The sequence below is a fragment of the Rana temporaria genome, chromosome 1, assembly GCF_905171775.1.
Source record: "Rana temporaria chromosome 1, aRanTem1.1, whole genome shotgun sequence".
Taxonomy (NCBI): Eukaryota; Metazoa; Chordata; class Amphibia; order Anura; family Ranidae; genus Rana; species Rana temporaria.
In genome coordinates this window covers 21,716,966-21,734,800 of record NC_053489.1, presented here as the reverse complement: position 1 = coordinate 21,734,800, position 17,835 = coordinate 21,716,966, and the positions used below count along the sequence as shown (strand labels likewise).

General features: G+C 45.1%; 1 pseudogene; it reads left to right on the top strand.

The window, feature by feature from the left end:
* Positions 1 to 7,037: 7,037 nt before the first annotated feature.
* LOC120928132 overlaps positions 7,038 to 17,835 on the top strand; it is a 42,367-nt pseudogene continuing 31,569 nt past the window's right edge.

Sequence of the window (17,835 nt, the reverse complement as noted above, 5' to 3'; positions counted from 1 at the left end):
CACGGCATTTATATAAAATCAAAAGCATATCCTTAAATGTGTTCATGAAAACAACATAGGGTCCAATCACATGAGGCTGAACAAAGGCTAAACAAAAGATTACCTATAGTTTTAGTAGTGCAATTGTCCTCACAGGATGAGTGGGACTGGTGTCTCCCAGGAATGTATATGGGTTAGTACTGGTGCCAGGCAAACAGGCAGAGACACGGTCAGCAACAGTCAAAGGAATTATCCAGCCAGCAGGCAGAGACATGGTCAGCACAGCCAAAGTATTGGTCCAGACAGCAGACAAGAATATGGTCCACAAACAGTCCTTGGTCAGTACAGGCAGCATGCAAATACATGGTCAGCACAGCCAAAGTATTAGTTAAAGCAGAACTTCACCCAAACGTTTTTTTCCCTGCTTCTCTTTAGCATTTAACATTTTTTTTGGATGGGAGGGGGGCTGGTATCTGGTTTTGATGTTTTTACTTCCAGGCTTCCACTTGGACTGCCTAGGTTATCCAAGTGGAAGTTCTCTTCCCCATTCCTCCCCACAGTCTTCTGGAACAAGTCACATGTCCCAGAAGACTGTGGGACCATTCACAATGTGCAGTGTGGTTTGCATATGTGCAGCGGGCACCCAGATGTGAAGCTGCAAGCTGTCACAGCTGAGTGCCCACAGTTAAGATGCCGGTGCCAGGGACCTTGTTCGGGTGAGCACAGAGCTGGATCTTGGGACAGGTAAGTGTTTGTTTATTTTAAGTCAGCAGATGCAGTTTTTGAAGCAGCTCTCTTTTTATTTTTATAGCAATAACTGGAGCGCCTCTTTAAGGCAGTGGGAAGTAACATGGTCAGTACAGGCAGGAGGCAGAGACATGGTCATCGCAGTGAAATTATTGGTTAAGGCAACAGGCAGTAATATGGTCCATAAAGAGGCAGTAATGCATATATCATACACTTGTAACCTGGTGACTACCTGAATGGGTATACTGTATGTGAACAGGGAGATAGATTTTCAATACTTTTAACATATGTATTGAATAGTGATGTCGCGAACCTAAAATTTCGCGAACGGCGATTGCGAACTTGTGCATATGTTCGCAAATGCGCGAACCGGGCGAACCGCCATAGACTTCAATGGGCAGGCGAATTTTAAAACGAACAGGGACTCTTTACGGCCACAATAATGATGGACAAGTTGTTTCAAGGGGACTAACACCTGGCATGCCGGAGGGGGATCCATGGCAAAACTCCCATGGAAAAATACGTAGTTGTCGCAGAGTCCATTTTTAATCCATAAAGGGCATAAATCACCTAACATTCATAAATTGTTTGGAATAATGTGCTTTAAAACATCAGGTATGATGTTATATCGATCAGGTAGTGTAAGGCTTAGGGTTAGGGTAACAGATAGGGTTAGGGTTACAGACAGGGTTAGGGTTACAGATAGGGTTAGGGTTACAGTCTGTAACCCTATCTGTAACCCTAACCCTATCTGTAACCCTAACCCTATCTGTAACCCTAACCCTATCTGTAACCCTAACCCTGTCTGTAATAGGGTTAGGGTTCACAGTGACAGACCAAACTCTGACAGATCAAACTCCCCGTTTAACGCACCGCAAATACCTGCAAACAGTCTATTTGCACAACCGCAAACTCCCCATTTACACAAGGTTGGATACCAAGCTAGCCCTGTCCCGTTCCTTGTCCTCACTGACGTCAATGAACGTTTTGGAGATTGCAGGCGATGGGGGTTTTTCAAAGCCTATGGTCGTGCTGAGGTAGTTCAGTGACAGTTAAGTGACCCAGAAAACAATGATTCTGCAGTGTGGGCCCATTGTTGGCCTAGTAGGCTTTAATGATCACCTTAGATGATCACAAAGAAAATGTATGTTTTTTCTATGCAAAATTATCCAGCCAATCGCTTTTGGTCTGATCACAATGAAGCAACAACCTTATCATCTGGGGTGTGCCAACATTGCCATTGCCAACACACTCATAGAGGTGGTCGCTTCATTGTGATACGCAAGCCCCTTCACCACAACATGGTAAAGATCACGAAGGGGAATTGACACATGTTTGTGCCTTTTTTTTTGGGTTTTGTTTTTGCAGCCACAGTGCAGCACCAGAGGCCAGAAAAATTGTACACATGCCTGAAAAAGTAGGTATTGTTGCAGCTGCTGCTGTAGCAGCGGCCAGAAAAATGTATGTTTTCCAGGCAGAAAGTGCACTAAAACATTGAGGCTTGAACCCTAGTTGGTGGCGGATAAGTCACGCAAGTCATCCGGCATGCAGACATAAAATACAGCAGCGTATGAAGCTCATCTCATCAGGCCTCATCTCATCAGGCCTTTAGTCAAATGTATCGCCCACTGTCAGTCCCTTCGGGATCCATGGCTCATTCATCTTAATAAAGGTGAGTTAATCTAGACTTTTTTTGACCTAGGCGACTTCTCTTCTTAGTGACAATACCTCCTGCTGCACTGAAGGTCCTTTCTGAAAGGACACTTGAAGCGGGGCAGGCCAGAAGTTCTATCGCAAATTGGGATAGCTCAGGCCACAGGTCAAGCCTGCACACCCAGTAGTCAAGGGGTTCATCGCTCCTCAGAGGTTCGATATCTGCAGTTAAGGCGAGGTAGCTCCTGTCGGTTCGAGTCGTTCTCTGAGGGTGGACCCCGAAGGGCTGTGGCGACGCATAGGGCTGAAAAAGGTCCGCATGTCCTCCATCAACAACACGTCTGTAAAGCGTCCTGTCCTTGCCGGCGTGGTCATGGTAGAAGGAGGATTACTTTCACCTCTTCCACTGTTAGTTTCCCGTTGTGCTGTGACATCACCCTTGTACGCTGTGTAAAGCATACTTTTTAATTTATTTTGGAACTGCTGCATCCTTTCCGACTTCCAGTAATTTGGTAACATTTCAGGCACTTTCTGCTTATACCGGGGGTCTAGTAGCGTGGCCACCCAGTACAGGTCGTTCTCCTTCAGCCTTTTTATACGAGGGTCCCTCAACAGGCACAACAGCATGAAAGATCCCATTTGCACAAGGTTGGATGCCGAGCTACTCATGTCCCGTTCCTCGTCCTCACTGATCTCACTGAAGGTCTGTTCTTCCTCCCAGCCATGTACAACACCACGGGTACCAGATAGGTGACAACGAGCACCCTGGGATGCCTGCTGTGGTTGGTCTTCCTCCTCCTCAAAGCCACATTTCTCCTCTGACTCCTCTTCCTCACACTCCTCTTCCAGCATTTCTGCAAGTCCAGCAAGCGATGCTGATAAGGCTGTTTCTGGTGGTGGTTATGGTGACCACAACTCTTCCTCTTCACGCTCATCTACGGCCTGATCCAGCACTCTTCGCAGGGCACGTTCCAGGAAGAAAACAAATGGGATGATGTCGCTGATGCTGCCTTCAGTGCGACTGACTAGGTTTGTCACCTCCTCAAAAGGACGCATGAGCCTACAGGCATTGCGCATGAGCGTCCAGTAACGTGGCAAAAAAATTCCCAGCTGCGCAGAGGCTGTCCTAGCACCCCGGTCATACAAATACTCATTGACAGCTTTTTCTTGTTGGAGCAGGCGGTCGAACATTAGGAGTGTTGAATTCCAACGTGTCGGGCTGTCGCAAATCAAGCGCCTCACTGGCATGTTTTCGCCGCTGGATATCTGAAAAGTGCGCCATGGCCGTGTAGGAACGCCTGAAATGGCCACACACCTTCCTGGCCTGCTTGAGGACGTCCTGTAAGTCTGGGTACTTATGCACAAAGCGTTGTACAATCAGATTCATCACATGTGCCATGCACGGGACATATGTCAACTTGCCCAAATTCAATGCTGCCAACAAATTGCTTCCGTTGTCACACACCACTTTGCCGATCTCCAGTTGGTGCAGAGTCAGCCACTGATCCACCTGTGTGTTCAGGGCGGACAGCAGTGCTGGTCCGGTGTGACTCTCTGCTTTCAGGCAAGTCAGCCCCAAGACGACGTGACACTGTCGTATCCGTGATGTGGAATAGCCCCTGGGGAGCTGGGGGGGTGCAGCTGATGTGGAGCAAGACGCAGCAGCAGAAGGGGACCCAGCCGAGGAGGTTATCGAAGAGGATGGAGTAGGAGGAGTAGAGGAGGTGGCAGCAGACCTGCCTGCAAGTCATGGCGGTGTAACCAACTCCTCTGCAGAGCCACGCATTACATGCTTGTCAGCCGTCAGCAGGTTTACCCAATGCGCAGTGTAGGTGATATACCTGCCCTGACCGTGCTTTGCAGACCAGGTATCAGTGGTCAGATGGACCCTTGCCTCAACACTGTGTGCCAGGGATGCCATGACTTCCTTTTGCACAATAGAGTACAGGTTGGGGATTGCCTTTTGTGAAAAGAAATTTCGGCCGGGTACCTTCCACTGCGGTGTCCCAATAGCTACTAATTTTTTGAAGGCCTCAGACTCCACCAGCTTGTATGGTAAAAGCTGGCGGGCTAAGAATTCCGACAAGCCAGCTGTCAGACGCCGGGCAAGGGGGTGACTGTGTGACATTGGCTTCTTATGCTCAAACATGTCCTTGACAGACACCTGACTGTGGGGAGATGAGCAGAAACTGCTCAAGGTGAGATACGGAGTGGCGGTTGGTTGAGAGGGGGCAAGGAGGACAGCAGTGGTTGACGTGACTGAAGATGCTGCACCAGGAGGAGGATGGTGGCTTCGAGCTTGTGTGCTGCTTGTACTCGTTATCATGTGTTGATCCCATAGGTGTTTGTGATGTGTGATCATGTGCCTTCGCAAAGCAGTTGTACCTAGGTGGGTGTTGGATTTCCCACGACTCAGTTTCTTTTGGCACAGGTTGCAAATGGCATCACTGTTATCAGAGGCAGACACACAAAAGAAATGCCACACTGCTGAGCTTTGCAATGACGGCATTCTGGTGGTGGCAACAGCATGCGTTGATTGGCGTGCTGTCTGGCTGACCCTGGGTGCCGATACATGCTGTCTGACTGTGCCACTAGCTCCTTGTGACGACCTCCCCCTGCTTCCAACTCGTCTCCTCCTCCTCTCTGTCTCCCCATCTGAACTTTCCCCCTGTTCTTCTTCTCTTCGAGCGGGAACCCACGTGACATCCCCGGACACATCGTCATCATCAACCACTTCACTTGTATCAGACAACTCAGCAAAGGAAGCAGCAGCGGGTACATCATCATCACACCATACGTCCATGTGTGTAATGCTGCCTGACTGAGTCATATCCCTTTTATCTACAACCTCTGGCAATAATGGTTGCGCATCACTCATTTCTTCCAACTGATGTGTAAATAACTCCTCTGACAGATCAAGTGAAGCAGCTGTGATGCTAGTGTTGGTGGTGGCGGCATGCGGGCGAGTGGTAACTTGAGAGGCGCCCGAAGCTGAGCTGGAGGAGGATGGTGTGTCAAGGTTATGAGCGGAAGCTGTAGAAGATTGGGTGTCCTGTGTTAGCCAGTCAACTATGTCCTCAGAACTTTTGGAGTTCAGGGTACATGGCCTCTGAACACTGGGCATTATTCTAGGGTCAAAGGGAATCACAGCACCACGACAGCCCCTGCGGGGTGGCCTGCCTCTGCCAGTCATTTTTTTGTATTTGTTTAGTTGTACTATGCGTGCAAGCTACTGTGACACCAGATATGAGTGGCACTGTGCACTGGCAGAAGTTGGCAGAGTAGACGCTGTAGGCCTGACACACGCCTGCAGACAACTAACTGCTATTCTATTGCAGTCAAAATTGTGTTTTTTCTTTTTAAATTTAATATACTATGCCACCAGATATATTAGTGGTGGCACTGGGCAAGTGGGCACAGTTTACACTATGAGACTGACACACGCTGGCAACTGACTACTATTCTATTGCAGTCAATTTTTTGGGGGTTTTAAATGTTATGTACTGTGCCACCAAGATAGATGAGTGGTGGGTGGCACTGGGCACAGTGTACGCTGTGATCCTGACACACGCACGCTGCCTTCCTAGCAGGCAACTGCAATTAGATTACAGAGAAAAAAAAATAGCTGACTGATATACTAGCCCTAAAAAGGGCTTTTTGGGGTTACTAGCCCTAAAAAGGGATATTTGGGGTGCTGTCCTTACAGCAGAGATCAGATGAGTCTTTCAGGACTTGAGTGGACACTGAAAAGACTAGTCTAGCTATGCTTTCCCTATCAATTCAGCAGCAGCAACACTATCCCTCCTCTCACTAAAGAATGCAGGTTCCGAATAAATCTAAAATGAATGCTGCCCTAGAGGTGGGAGGGTCAGGGAGGGAGGGTATGATGCTGATTGGCTGGAATGTGTCTGCTGACTGTGAGATAGAGGGCCAAAGTTTGCTCAATGATAATTAATAGGAGGCGGATCGAACAGCGCATATGTTCGCGCGCATCGGCGAACACGCAAAAATCGCCGAGAATTATTCGCCGGCGAACAGTTCTGTACATCTCTAGTATTGAATACCTTCCCACTGAGGCCTCAGCACACAGACCAGTAACAAAAATGCACAAACAGTGAATACAGTAACACAATGCAAGTTCTGACTATTTCTCATGAAATGTCTCCCCCTAGGTTGTACAGTAGGTTGCCGCGATATTGTGTCAATCTTGCCGCTGTCAGCGGCGAGATTGACACCTGCGAGCCCCGTTGCGGGAGTCAGCGCCGAGCTGGCTCACTCATCGGGAAAGGAAATCTGTTTTTTCCTTTCCCAATTAGCGACAATGCATTGCTTTCCATTGAGTGACAATGTCCCTCTATAGAGAAGGGACATTGTCACTTCGTTCTCACGCTCGCTGCAATAGGAAAATGTGTTTTCCTATTGCAGCAAGTGCGAGATGTACAGCCTGTAGCGCCGAGCACCAGCGCAATGGGATTGCGCTGGATACACAATCTCAGGTGCAGGTACTGTAGTTCAGAGCATATATGCAATGTAGAACAGTAAAGCTTGGCAAAAGAAGAAAGTGAATGTTCCTTAATTTCCGGATGTCTTCAGCTAGCCTGATATTATACTGCAGTGTTGATTTTTGTATTTACTTGTAATTCAAAAGAACAAAGGCAATGACTGCAGAACAAGATGCTAATAATTTCTCAGCTGAAGAACTATTTCCACTTGTAGATTCCTTCTTATATGTGTGAGTAATACAGTACTAACCTTACAGCACAGGGGAAAGAAAGTAAGGCCCCAAAGTCTAGCTGTATGATGCCTGGAAAGAAACAAATCTACAGCCGTGGAACTACAAGTCTCCCCAGCAGTCTGTAGGAAAGAAACTTACTCAGCAATACTGTAGTCACTATTTGGATGGGCAGATGCCCTCTCACCACAATGGATCCCAGTAGATGTTGGACTCCATCCAGAATCTTCTTCTGGTGCCTCCGTTAGGGAAGATGGCGTCGCCACGCCGTGCTGCTGGAATGCAGATGCCTTCAAATTCCCTAAAGTGCAGCCCGATCCACCTGCTCGATTAGCAGGGCTGTCCTTAAAGATCCCTCTGGGGCAGGTGATCCGGCTATCCGCTGTAGGCCGCAGACTCTCACTCACAGACCTCCTGTTGGCAAGTGTTGAATGGCGTCCAGAGTGGCTGAAAGCAGGCCGCGTCTATCCTTTTATCTCCCCTCCCAGCAGGCTGTTCTGTGCGCTTGGCATTGTGTATCCTGTAGTCCAAAGCTGATTCAACAACACAAGTCACTTCCTCATCGAGACTACATATCCCACAATGCAAGGCTCTGCTCGCTTCTTAAAGTGGATGTAAACCCAAACATTTTTTATTTATTTTTTGATGTCACAATGTACAGTATAAGATTTCCTATCATCTGTGCCCAGTCTTGCCACACAGAGTTAATCCATCTCTGACCAATCCTCTTTTATTGTTCAGTGAGATAAAACGGACTTACAGAGAAAAACCTTAGTCTGTTCCGCCCCCTTGCTGTGAATGACAGGTTATTTACATATCTCATGCACTAGCCTGGAGACAGGCATTATTTTTAAATTCCCACCCCCACTCCTTTTCTGAAGTCATGTGGTTACTTTTCTGGATTTTGACTAGATGTAAGTGATCATAGCAGAATTTAGTGTAAGGAATACACAGGAGAAAATGCATGTTGACAAGGGGAGTGTAGAGGAGGGCGGGGAGTCTACTGGCATCACGACTCTACCCACCGAGCTCCAGACAATAGATCCACCCACATAATCTGCAGTTTTTCAGTTCTTATAACAGACAGAGGGGAAACATTTGACAGGTGAGGATACATGCAGGAGACATCTATATCCTTATAGATCAGCACTATGGCAGTAGTTTAGAAAGGATGACAGTGGATTTACATCCACTTTAAAAGGAAGGAAAAATCCCGACAGAGTTCAGCGATCACAAGAGGGAGCCAAAACCTTATTTAAGAAACAATAAACCTGTCAACATAATAACTATAGTAGCAACCCCTGGGCTAAACACATTTTTTATTGGGTATATTTCATAGCAGAAAGTAGCACAATATTTTTTTTTATTTTAAAATAATTGTTTTTTTTTTATTGATAGCGGGGAAAAAAAATGTGTGAAAAAAATATATAAATCTCATTTGTGTACAGCATTGCATCATTAAAGGGTCACTAAAGGATTTTTTTTTTGCTAAATAGCTTCCTTTACCTTACTGCAGTCCTGGTTTCATGTCCTCATTGTTCGTTTTTGCTTTGATTGTGCTGTAATTCCTCTCTGTTCTGGACACTTCCTGGTTGTCTGTTTCCTGATCACCACAGTACTGGGAGATTTCTCACGGTGGTGACTAATCAAGGAAGTGTGATTACTGTTTGTAAAACGAAACTGGATTGGTGCTGAGGGGTTTTAGACAAAGCATCGCTGCTCTCTATTGGCTCTTTGTACATCAGAGAACCAGGAAACAACAGCAAAAACAAAACTAAACTGTAGGTACATTATATGATTGATTTTTATCTATGTTTAATCATTTTTAAAAGGAATTAGTTAACTATTATGTCTCTATACCCTGTAAACAGTCATTTCAGCAAAAAAATAATTTTTCCTTTAGTGACCCTTTAAGCAAATATTAGTTAAAGTGGTGCAGTACCAAAAAACTAAAAATGGCCCGGTCATGAAGAGGTTTAAATCTTCCGGAGCAGAAGTGGTTAATTTCCTTTGTACCTGATTGGGTACTCTTTGCAAAGTGAAGATTTACCTCATTTACTAAGCTCTGGAGCAACTGCTCTTGCAGAGTGCAGCTACAGTTTGCAAAGTGTGCAGTCTATTTGTCCTTAGTAAATCCATTCTTACGTGTGGTTGCTTGGTGATGTCAGGGGTTGCAGCTCCAAAATTGACAAATATTGCTTTAACCCATATACACACAAGAATGATAGAATGTCACTACTGTATGTGTTTCATGGAGCTATGGCACAGGACCTCCAATCCCACTGTAGATCTGTAGTTGAAATGTGTTATACATTTTGCTATAGATAATTTCTGCTTGAATCCTTGTCCTGTGGACCAATGCAAAACTCTCCATTTTCTTCAGGGTTTACAAGAGAGAATACAGACATCTCCTGGCTTTTATATTTGCTATTGATGAGATAAACCGCAGTCCAGATATTCTTCCCAACATAACTCTGGGATACCATGTGTATGATTCTTGTGGACATGTGAATAAAGCTATAAAAGACGTTCTACAGATATTGTCTGGACATACAAAGGAAGCTCCAAATTATTCCTGTATGGAGCGGGGTGCCCTGGCTGGTTTCATTGGAGATCTCAATTCTGACACCACTCTCCAAATGGCCCAGCTGCTGAATCTTTATGGTTACACCCAGGTAAGAAAAGAAGAATTTCCTATATTATGTAAGGTTAGGACAGCACCGTCATCTTAGGCCTCATACACACGACCGAGAAACTCGACAGAATCCATCAAGAAACTTGGTGGCAGAGCTTTTTTGCCGAGGGAAACTGTTGTGTGTACTTTTTTCATTCGAGGAAACTGTTGAGGAACTCGACAAGGAAAAAAGAGAACAAGTTCTCTTTTTTTCTCGTGGGAAGTCTCAATTTCCTCGTCGGGCTGGTTTTCGACGAGAAACTCGAGCGTGTGTATGCTAAGAAACTTTACGCTGTAACAGACTGAAAAGTGCAAATCGTCTCTTACCAAACTTTTACTTAACACGCAGTAACATGAGATTAGCAAAAGCAGCCCCAAGGGTTGTGCCAGTGGAATCGAATTTCACCACGTTTGAGAATGAGGAGATTTTGTCCTGACCGTGTGTACGCAAAGCAAGCTTGTCGAGTTTCTCGACAAGCCTAACAAGGAACTTGTCGAGGAAAACAATGTCTCTTTTCTGACGAGTTCCTCAGTCGTGTGTACAAGGCCTAATGGTGAGCTGGGTCAAAAAGGAACAAAAAAAACCTTGTGGCAAAGTGTAGTAAAGTATAGCATTGTTCTAAAAAAACAAAGCAGTACTGTGCAGAGATAGTCCAATGGGTAAGTCCTAGTTGTGGGGAGAAGTACTATTTATGGGAGGATCTTCAATCCCACAAATAACTGAAAGTGGACATTTATTTTGTTATCGGATTATTTTATTATATCATTTATTATATCATATTTCCTTGAGTACTGTGAATTATTTAGTTTGTGTGAAAGTTAAGCCTCGTACACACGCACAGTGAGCTGCTGGGAGAGCTGTCTTGCAGAGAAAACCGTGCGTGTGTACGAGGCTTTGATGTTTCTCAACTGGAAATCTGCCCAGAATCTCGACGAGAAAAATAGAGATCCTGCTCTCTATTTTCTCGTCAGGATTCTTGTCGGCCTGTTTCCCGACGAGAAACCCGAGCGTCTGTATACTTACCTGTCGCCGTGGAAACCTGTGCATGCTCGAAATGAATTTGACGCATGCGCGGTAGCTTTCAAGGCATAGGTAGGGTGAAGCAAGATGGTGGCAACGGCATCGAATGTGACGAGCGCATGCTCGCCGTAGTTGATGACGTCACTGCGTTCGTGCCATTAAAAAAACAGAGGTTCTTTTGAATCGTACGTCTGTACACTTGGCCGGCAAGAGAATCTTGCCAGGAATCTCGTCAGGAAAAACAACGTTATTTTCCTGACAAGAATCTGGGCTGTGTGTACACGAGGCTTCAGAGTCTACAAACTATGGTATACTGTATATATATATATGAAAATTGTTCTGTCCTGATGTACTGATGTCCTATCTTATTTCCCGAGGCCCTAAAATGCCAAGGCAGTACAAAAAAAACAAAAACAAATGACCCATTTTTGTTAAGTAGACATCTCAGGGGATTTAGTAAGAGGCATGGTGAATTTTTTGAAGTTGTCATTTTTTCCCAAGTATTCCTGTAAAAAAATATTTTTTCAGGAGGATGACAATGGCCAGAGTTGACTTAGTACCTTAACTGCCCTACTGCAGAAGATCCCTCCAGTAGGGATGAGCCGAACACCAGAACCTGCGAACGGACCGAAAGTTTGCAAGAACTTTAGAACCCCGTTAAAGTCTATGGGACTCAAACGTTTGAAATCAAAAGTGCTAATTTTAATGGCTAATATGCAAGTTATTGTCCTAAAAAGGTTTTGGGGGCCCGGGTCCTGCCCCAGGGGACATGTTTCAATGCAAAAAAAAGTTTTAAAAATTGCAATTTTTTCGGGAGCAGTGATTTTAATGATGCTTAAAGTGAAATAAAAAGTGAAATATTTCTTTAAATACTGTACTTGGGGGTGTCTATAGTATACCTGTGAAGTGGCACATGTTTCCCGTGTGTAGAACTGTCCCTGCACAAAGTGTAATTTCTAAAGGAAAAAAAGTCATTTAAAACTGCTTGCGGCTTTGATGTAATGTCTGGTCCCAGCAATATGGATGAAAATCATTGAGAAAAATGGCATGGGTACCCACCCCCCCAGCCCATTACCAGCCCCTTTGGGTCTTGTATGGATATTAAGGTGAACCCCACATGGGGCCCCAGGCCCTATATACTCTGAACAGCAGTATACAGGCAGTGCAAACAAGACAGGGACTGTAGGTTTTGTAATTTGGAACTGGTACATTTTTACTACATTTGTAGCTCCAGCCCAAAAAATCTATTTTTAAGTTTTTTGGAAAACATAGGGAAAGGTTATCACCCCTGTAACATTTGTTTTGCTGTCTGTGCGCATCTGTTCAGAAGATTTCACCTCACTTTCTGTCCCAATTAAATATTTTTTAGAAAATGTGGGGGTTTTTAGTGAAACAAGGATTGGTGATAAAGCATCAGTGGAGAGGAGGCACCTTTTCCCATATTAACTCTTACATGAGAGAATTTACCTTCCCAGGGGTAGATTTCCTCTCGCTTGAACTTCCTGTTGTCTCCTTCAGTTGGCAAGTAGGAGTCGTTTGTAAGTTGGATGTTTGAAAGTAGGGGCCTGCCGTATCTACTCTGTAGAAATTTGGGCCTTAGGTGTTGGTGTTACCACAACACTGTAAACCCTCACAGTTACCCCTGCTGTGAACTATTATATCAAGAATTGTAATTACATGCCATTGTTGAACAGTGGTACAAAAATTGGGCCTTTGGTGGTGCTGGTGCTGGTGCCAAAACACTGAAAGTCCTCACAGTTACTCTTGGTGGATGCTGGAACGGACCCTGCTGTGAAAGTTTAAATCAAGAATTGTAATTACATGCACCTGTTGAACAGGGGAAGAACAATTGGGCCTTTGGTGGTGGTGGTGTTGCCACAACACTGTAAGCCCTCACAGTTACGCTTGGTGGGCCCAGGAATGGGCCCTGTTGTGAAATATTAGATCAAGAAGTGAAATGACATGCCCGTGTTGAACAGGGGTAGACAATTTGGGCCTTAGGCACTGGTGTCACAACACTGCAACCCCTCACAGATACGCTAGTTGGAGCACAGGAATGCGCCCTGCTGCAAAGTATTGCATCAACAATTGCAATTACATGCCCCTGTTAAACAGGGGCTGACAAATTGGGCCTTATGCACTGGTGCCACAACACTGCAAACCCTCATAGATACTCTAGTTGGAGCACAGGAATGAACCCTGCTGCAAAGTATTGAATCAAAAAATGTAATTACACGCCCCTGTTAAACAGGGGCAGAAAAATTGGGCCTTAGGCACTTGTTCTGGTGCCACAACACTGCAACCCATCACAGATACTGTAGTTGGAGCGCAGGAATGAGCCCGCTGTAAAGTATTGCATCAAAAATTGTAATAATCGAGCCTTAGCCACTGGTGTCGGCACCCAGAACCAAACATTTTCTTACAAGCTATCAGCATGATCATTGAGGATCAGAGGATAGTCACTTAGCATAATAGGATAGTCACTCAGCATCAGCATAGGCAGTTTTGAAGGGATCTGACATTTCAAAAAAATTATTTGGTTACATCAGCATCAGGTGCTTGGTAGCTGGTGGTGATCCAAGACTGATTCATTTTTATGAAGGTCAGCCGATCGACCTAGTCGGTGGACAAGCGCACCCTGTGATTGGTTACAAAGCCTCCAGCAACACTGAATATGCGTTTCCGAAAGAACTCTGGATGCAGGACAGTCCAGTAGCTCAATTGCATACTCTTCAAGCTCTGGCCAGTGATCCATCCTCAAGACCCAGTAACCCAGAGGATTTTTGGTGGGAAAGGTGTCCAAGTCTGATCTTGCCCCTAGGTATTCCTTCACCATGTAAAACAGACACTGGTGATGGTTGCTGGAACCGATCATACCTTAAAAAATTGTCTGAACGCATCGGTCAGACGTAGGGATGAGCCCTGCACCCCCCATTCGGTTCGCACCAGAACCTGCGAACAGACCAAAAGTTTATGTGAACTTTAAAACTCTGTTAAAGTCTATGGGAACATTTAAAATCTAAAGTGCTAATTTTAAAGGCTTATATGCAAGATTTTGTCCTAAAAAGTGTTTGGGGACCCGGGTCCTGCCCCAGTGGAAATGTATCAATGCAAAAAAAGTTTTAAAAACTGCAGTTTTTTTTCGGGAGCAGTGATTTTAATAATGCTTAAAGTGAAATAATAAAAGTGAAATATTCCTTTAAATTTTGTACCTAGGGGGGTGCATAGTATGCCTGTGAAGTATGCCTGTGCTTAGAACTGTCCCTGCACAAAGTGTAATTTCTGAAGGGAAAAAAGTCAAAAACCACTCGCGGCTATAATGAATTGTCGTCTCCCGGCAATACAGAGAAAAGGCATTGAAAGTCATTGAGAGAAAAAATGCTTGGGGGTCCCCCCAAATTCAATTACCAGGCCCTTCAGGTCTGGTATGGATTTTAAGGGGAACTCCACCCCAAATAAAAAAAATGGCTTGGAGTTCCCCCCAAAAATCCATACCAGACCCTTTAGCACGCAACCTGGCAGGCCGCAGGAAAAGGGGGGGAGACAAGAGAGAGCCCCCCCTACTGAACCGTACCAGGCCACATGCCCTCAACATTGGGAGGATGCTTTGAGGGTCCGTGAATCCTCAAAGCACCATGTTACCATGTTGATGGGGACAAGGGCCTCATCCCCACAACCCTTGCCCGGTGGTTGTGGGGGTCTGTGGGCAGGGGGCTTATCGGAAACTGGAAGACCCCTTTAACAAAGTGGAACCCCAGATCCCGCCCCCCTATGTGAATTGGTAATGGGGTACATTGTACCCCTACAAAAAACACAGACACCGTTGGGAAAGTCCTTTATTAAAGCTTCCATCTTGCTGTACCTGCTCCTTGCTGCTCCAGCTTCCATCTTGCTACACCTGCATAGAGTAGCCAGCCCACCTGGCGTCCCATTGCCTGGCAACCAGCGTGACCCGACATGGGATTTGGCCATGCCCCCTCATCACCGGGACTTGCTAAAAGTGTCATGGCGCCCCTGCGCAGAGCGAGCGCGTGGCAGGCATGCCGCGGGCTTGCCAGAGGCAAGCCCGTCTGTGCCCGTCTGGGCCCGGGTGGACGGGGCAGACGGGCAACAAACTTTTGGATCCAGTACAGAACTTTTTTTCACCTGGGACATAAGTACCGTATAGCGGCTAATCTGCTTGAGGCCGCTGCTAATTTTACTTAACAATCAACATACTACAATTTAAAGAGAAACTCAACTCAACTCAACTCAATTCAGCCGAAAAGCATCTCAGTGAAATCATCTTACTTTGAGACTTTAAAGGCCACCTTTATCAACGCCCGTCCAGCTACTAAGCACTAGTATTTTTGAAATGCTAGAGTCAGAGAAATTTCATATTTTAGGAATCACAGAGACTTGGTTTAATGTAAATTATAAGTCAGTTTTAGAAGAATTACTTCCTCAGATTTTTTTTTGGTCAAAAACAGAGACACAATGGGGGGGGTTATGTGTGATTTATGGCAACTGTTTGGACTGTGCGGAGTTAAAAACACATTTGAAAATCTGGTGCTCAGGTGTAAAGTAAGTGACTCCATCTACATTTGTATTAGCCACTGTTTATCGCCCACCCGGCCCAGCGGGGACTTTCCATGTGGATTTATCGGAACTTATGATGTCCTTGTGTCTACAAGCAGATTGTGTTCTCCAGCGAGACATGAACATGTGGCTGGAGGATGAAACAAGCTGTGACTCTCAAGATCTTATAGGTGACTTAGATGGCCTTCATTTTTCCCTAGCATCCACCATGACCACACACATAAAGGGTCATACAGTATGTTGGATGCCCTTTTTACTCATGGAACGGAAGTCTCCAATGTCAAGACCCATGAGGTGGGGTGGTCATTCCATAGCCTGGTCACCTTCAACCTCTCGGATTTTGCACCGAGAAAATTTTCAAAGAGAAATCCCATGACAAAATCTGTTCCTTTTCGGAAACTAACCAATATAACAGTTGGAAATTTTAAAACATACTATGATAATTATCAGGGGCTGCCACACCTAGTAAATGTTGCAAGAGAAATCAGAACTCCAGTTTTGGAAGCCGAGATCGAAAGGTTGGAGATAGCTCTAAATTAATTTGATTTAAGAATAAAGGCAAGTCTGGACATTTTGGCCCCATTGACAACTGTAAATAGGCGCACAAGATTCTCTAAGTCTAGCCCTTGGTACACCCCAAGTCTTAATGTACTCAAGAATAAAAGACGAATTCTGGACAGAAAGTGGAATAAATCAAAACTCCCCCGTGATAAAATGGCCTATCGGGTCTATTGTCGAGGCTACATAAAGGCAGTAAAACACTCAAAAAGATCCTACTATAATGAGAAAATAATGCAAGCCTCAAACAAACCTCGGGAACTATTCACATTGGCTAAGGACATATTTGAACCAAAAAAATTCCATCCTAAGATTGGATCTATGGAACTATGCTCTGCTATTCAGTTTACCTTTGGGGAAACAATTAGAAAAATTTGTAATCAGGATAAAATCTTACCTGATGTCCTTGAACCACCTGTTCTCACAAAAACTCCCCCTACTTTCAGCTCATTTGAAACCGTTACAGTTGCAGAGATAACCAAAATCATGTCAAAGCTTAAACCATCAAGCTTCCCAAATGATATCTGCCCTGCATGGTTCATGAAAAAGAATGCAGACACACTGGCCCCAGAGATAACAAGGATAGTGAACCTATCTTTAAAAATAGGGGCCGTTCCAACTCATCTGAAACATGCCGTTGTCTCTCCTTTGTTTAAAAATAGCACACTTGACCCTTCTCTTCTCACCAATTTTAGACCTATATCTCTCCTTCCCTTCCTGGTCAAGATCCTGGAGCGTGTCGTCTTTCAACAAATGCAAAGCTTCTTTGAGGATAACGACCTCTTCCATGATTCCCAGTCATGATTTAGGCCGGGACGTGGCACTGAACTTTCAGCACTAGATATGCCTGAATGGTTGTTGAAGGTAAAGGATGCGGGGGAGTTGGCAGCCTTGGTGCTGCTTGATCTCTCCGCAGCCTTCGATACTATAGACCATCAGATTATGGGAGATCGTATAAAAACAACTTTTTGGATGTAGAGGCACTGTTCTCCGATGGTCATTTCTTAAGGACCGGACCCATCAAGTCCCGATGAACACATGCAGCTCGCTAATTGAACCCCTTCTCTATGGAGTCCCGCAGGGTTAGGCATTGTCGCCCCTGCTATTCAACTGCTATATGCGCCATCTAGCTGACATCATTGCTACACACAAACTAGCTTGCCAGAGCTACACAGATGACACGCAGGTTTTTGGCTGATTCCACCGATGGGACTAACATGCACTTACATCTGAGAAATGGACTTCTCCATATACAAAAATGGATGGCCGATAAAAAACTGGGCCTTAATGAAGTAAAGACAGAGGTGATGCTGGAGGCCCTCATTCTTCCACCAATTTCCTCTCAGCCTGGCCCACTTTGTTCTGCCCTATTCCAACGCCGGCAAAACAGGTTAGGAACCTAGGCATCATCTTCGATCCATGCCTGTCATTTATTCCTCATGCAAAACACTGTATTAAAGACTCATATTTTAATATACAGAGACTCAGAAAAATTAAAGAACTGTTCTCACATAAAAACATGCTAACTCTAGTTCAGGGCCTTGTGCATTCCCAGTTGGATTGTTCCAACATTTTTTTTCTTGGACTTCCACTAAAGTGGCAAAAAAATTGCAAGCTGCTCGCTTGGTCTCCAGATGTGCAAGAGGAGACCACATAACTCCTGTGCTCGCAAAATTGCACTGGCTCCCCATTGCAAAGCGGGTACTAATTAAGGCAATGTGCTATACGTACAGGGCACACCGGAAGCTGGGCCCAATCTATCTGTCTGAATCGGTCTCTCACTATGTACCATCGAGAACACTTCGATCAGCCAGTCTATATCTAACAAAACCAACAACTAGCACACTACAATCCACTGACAACAGACACCTGGTCACAAAGGGCAATGAGTTA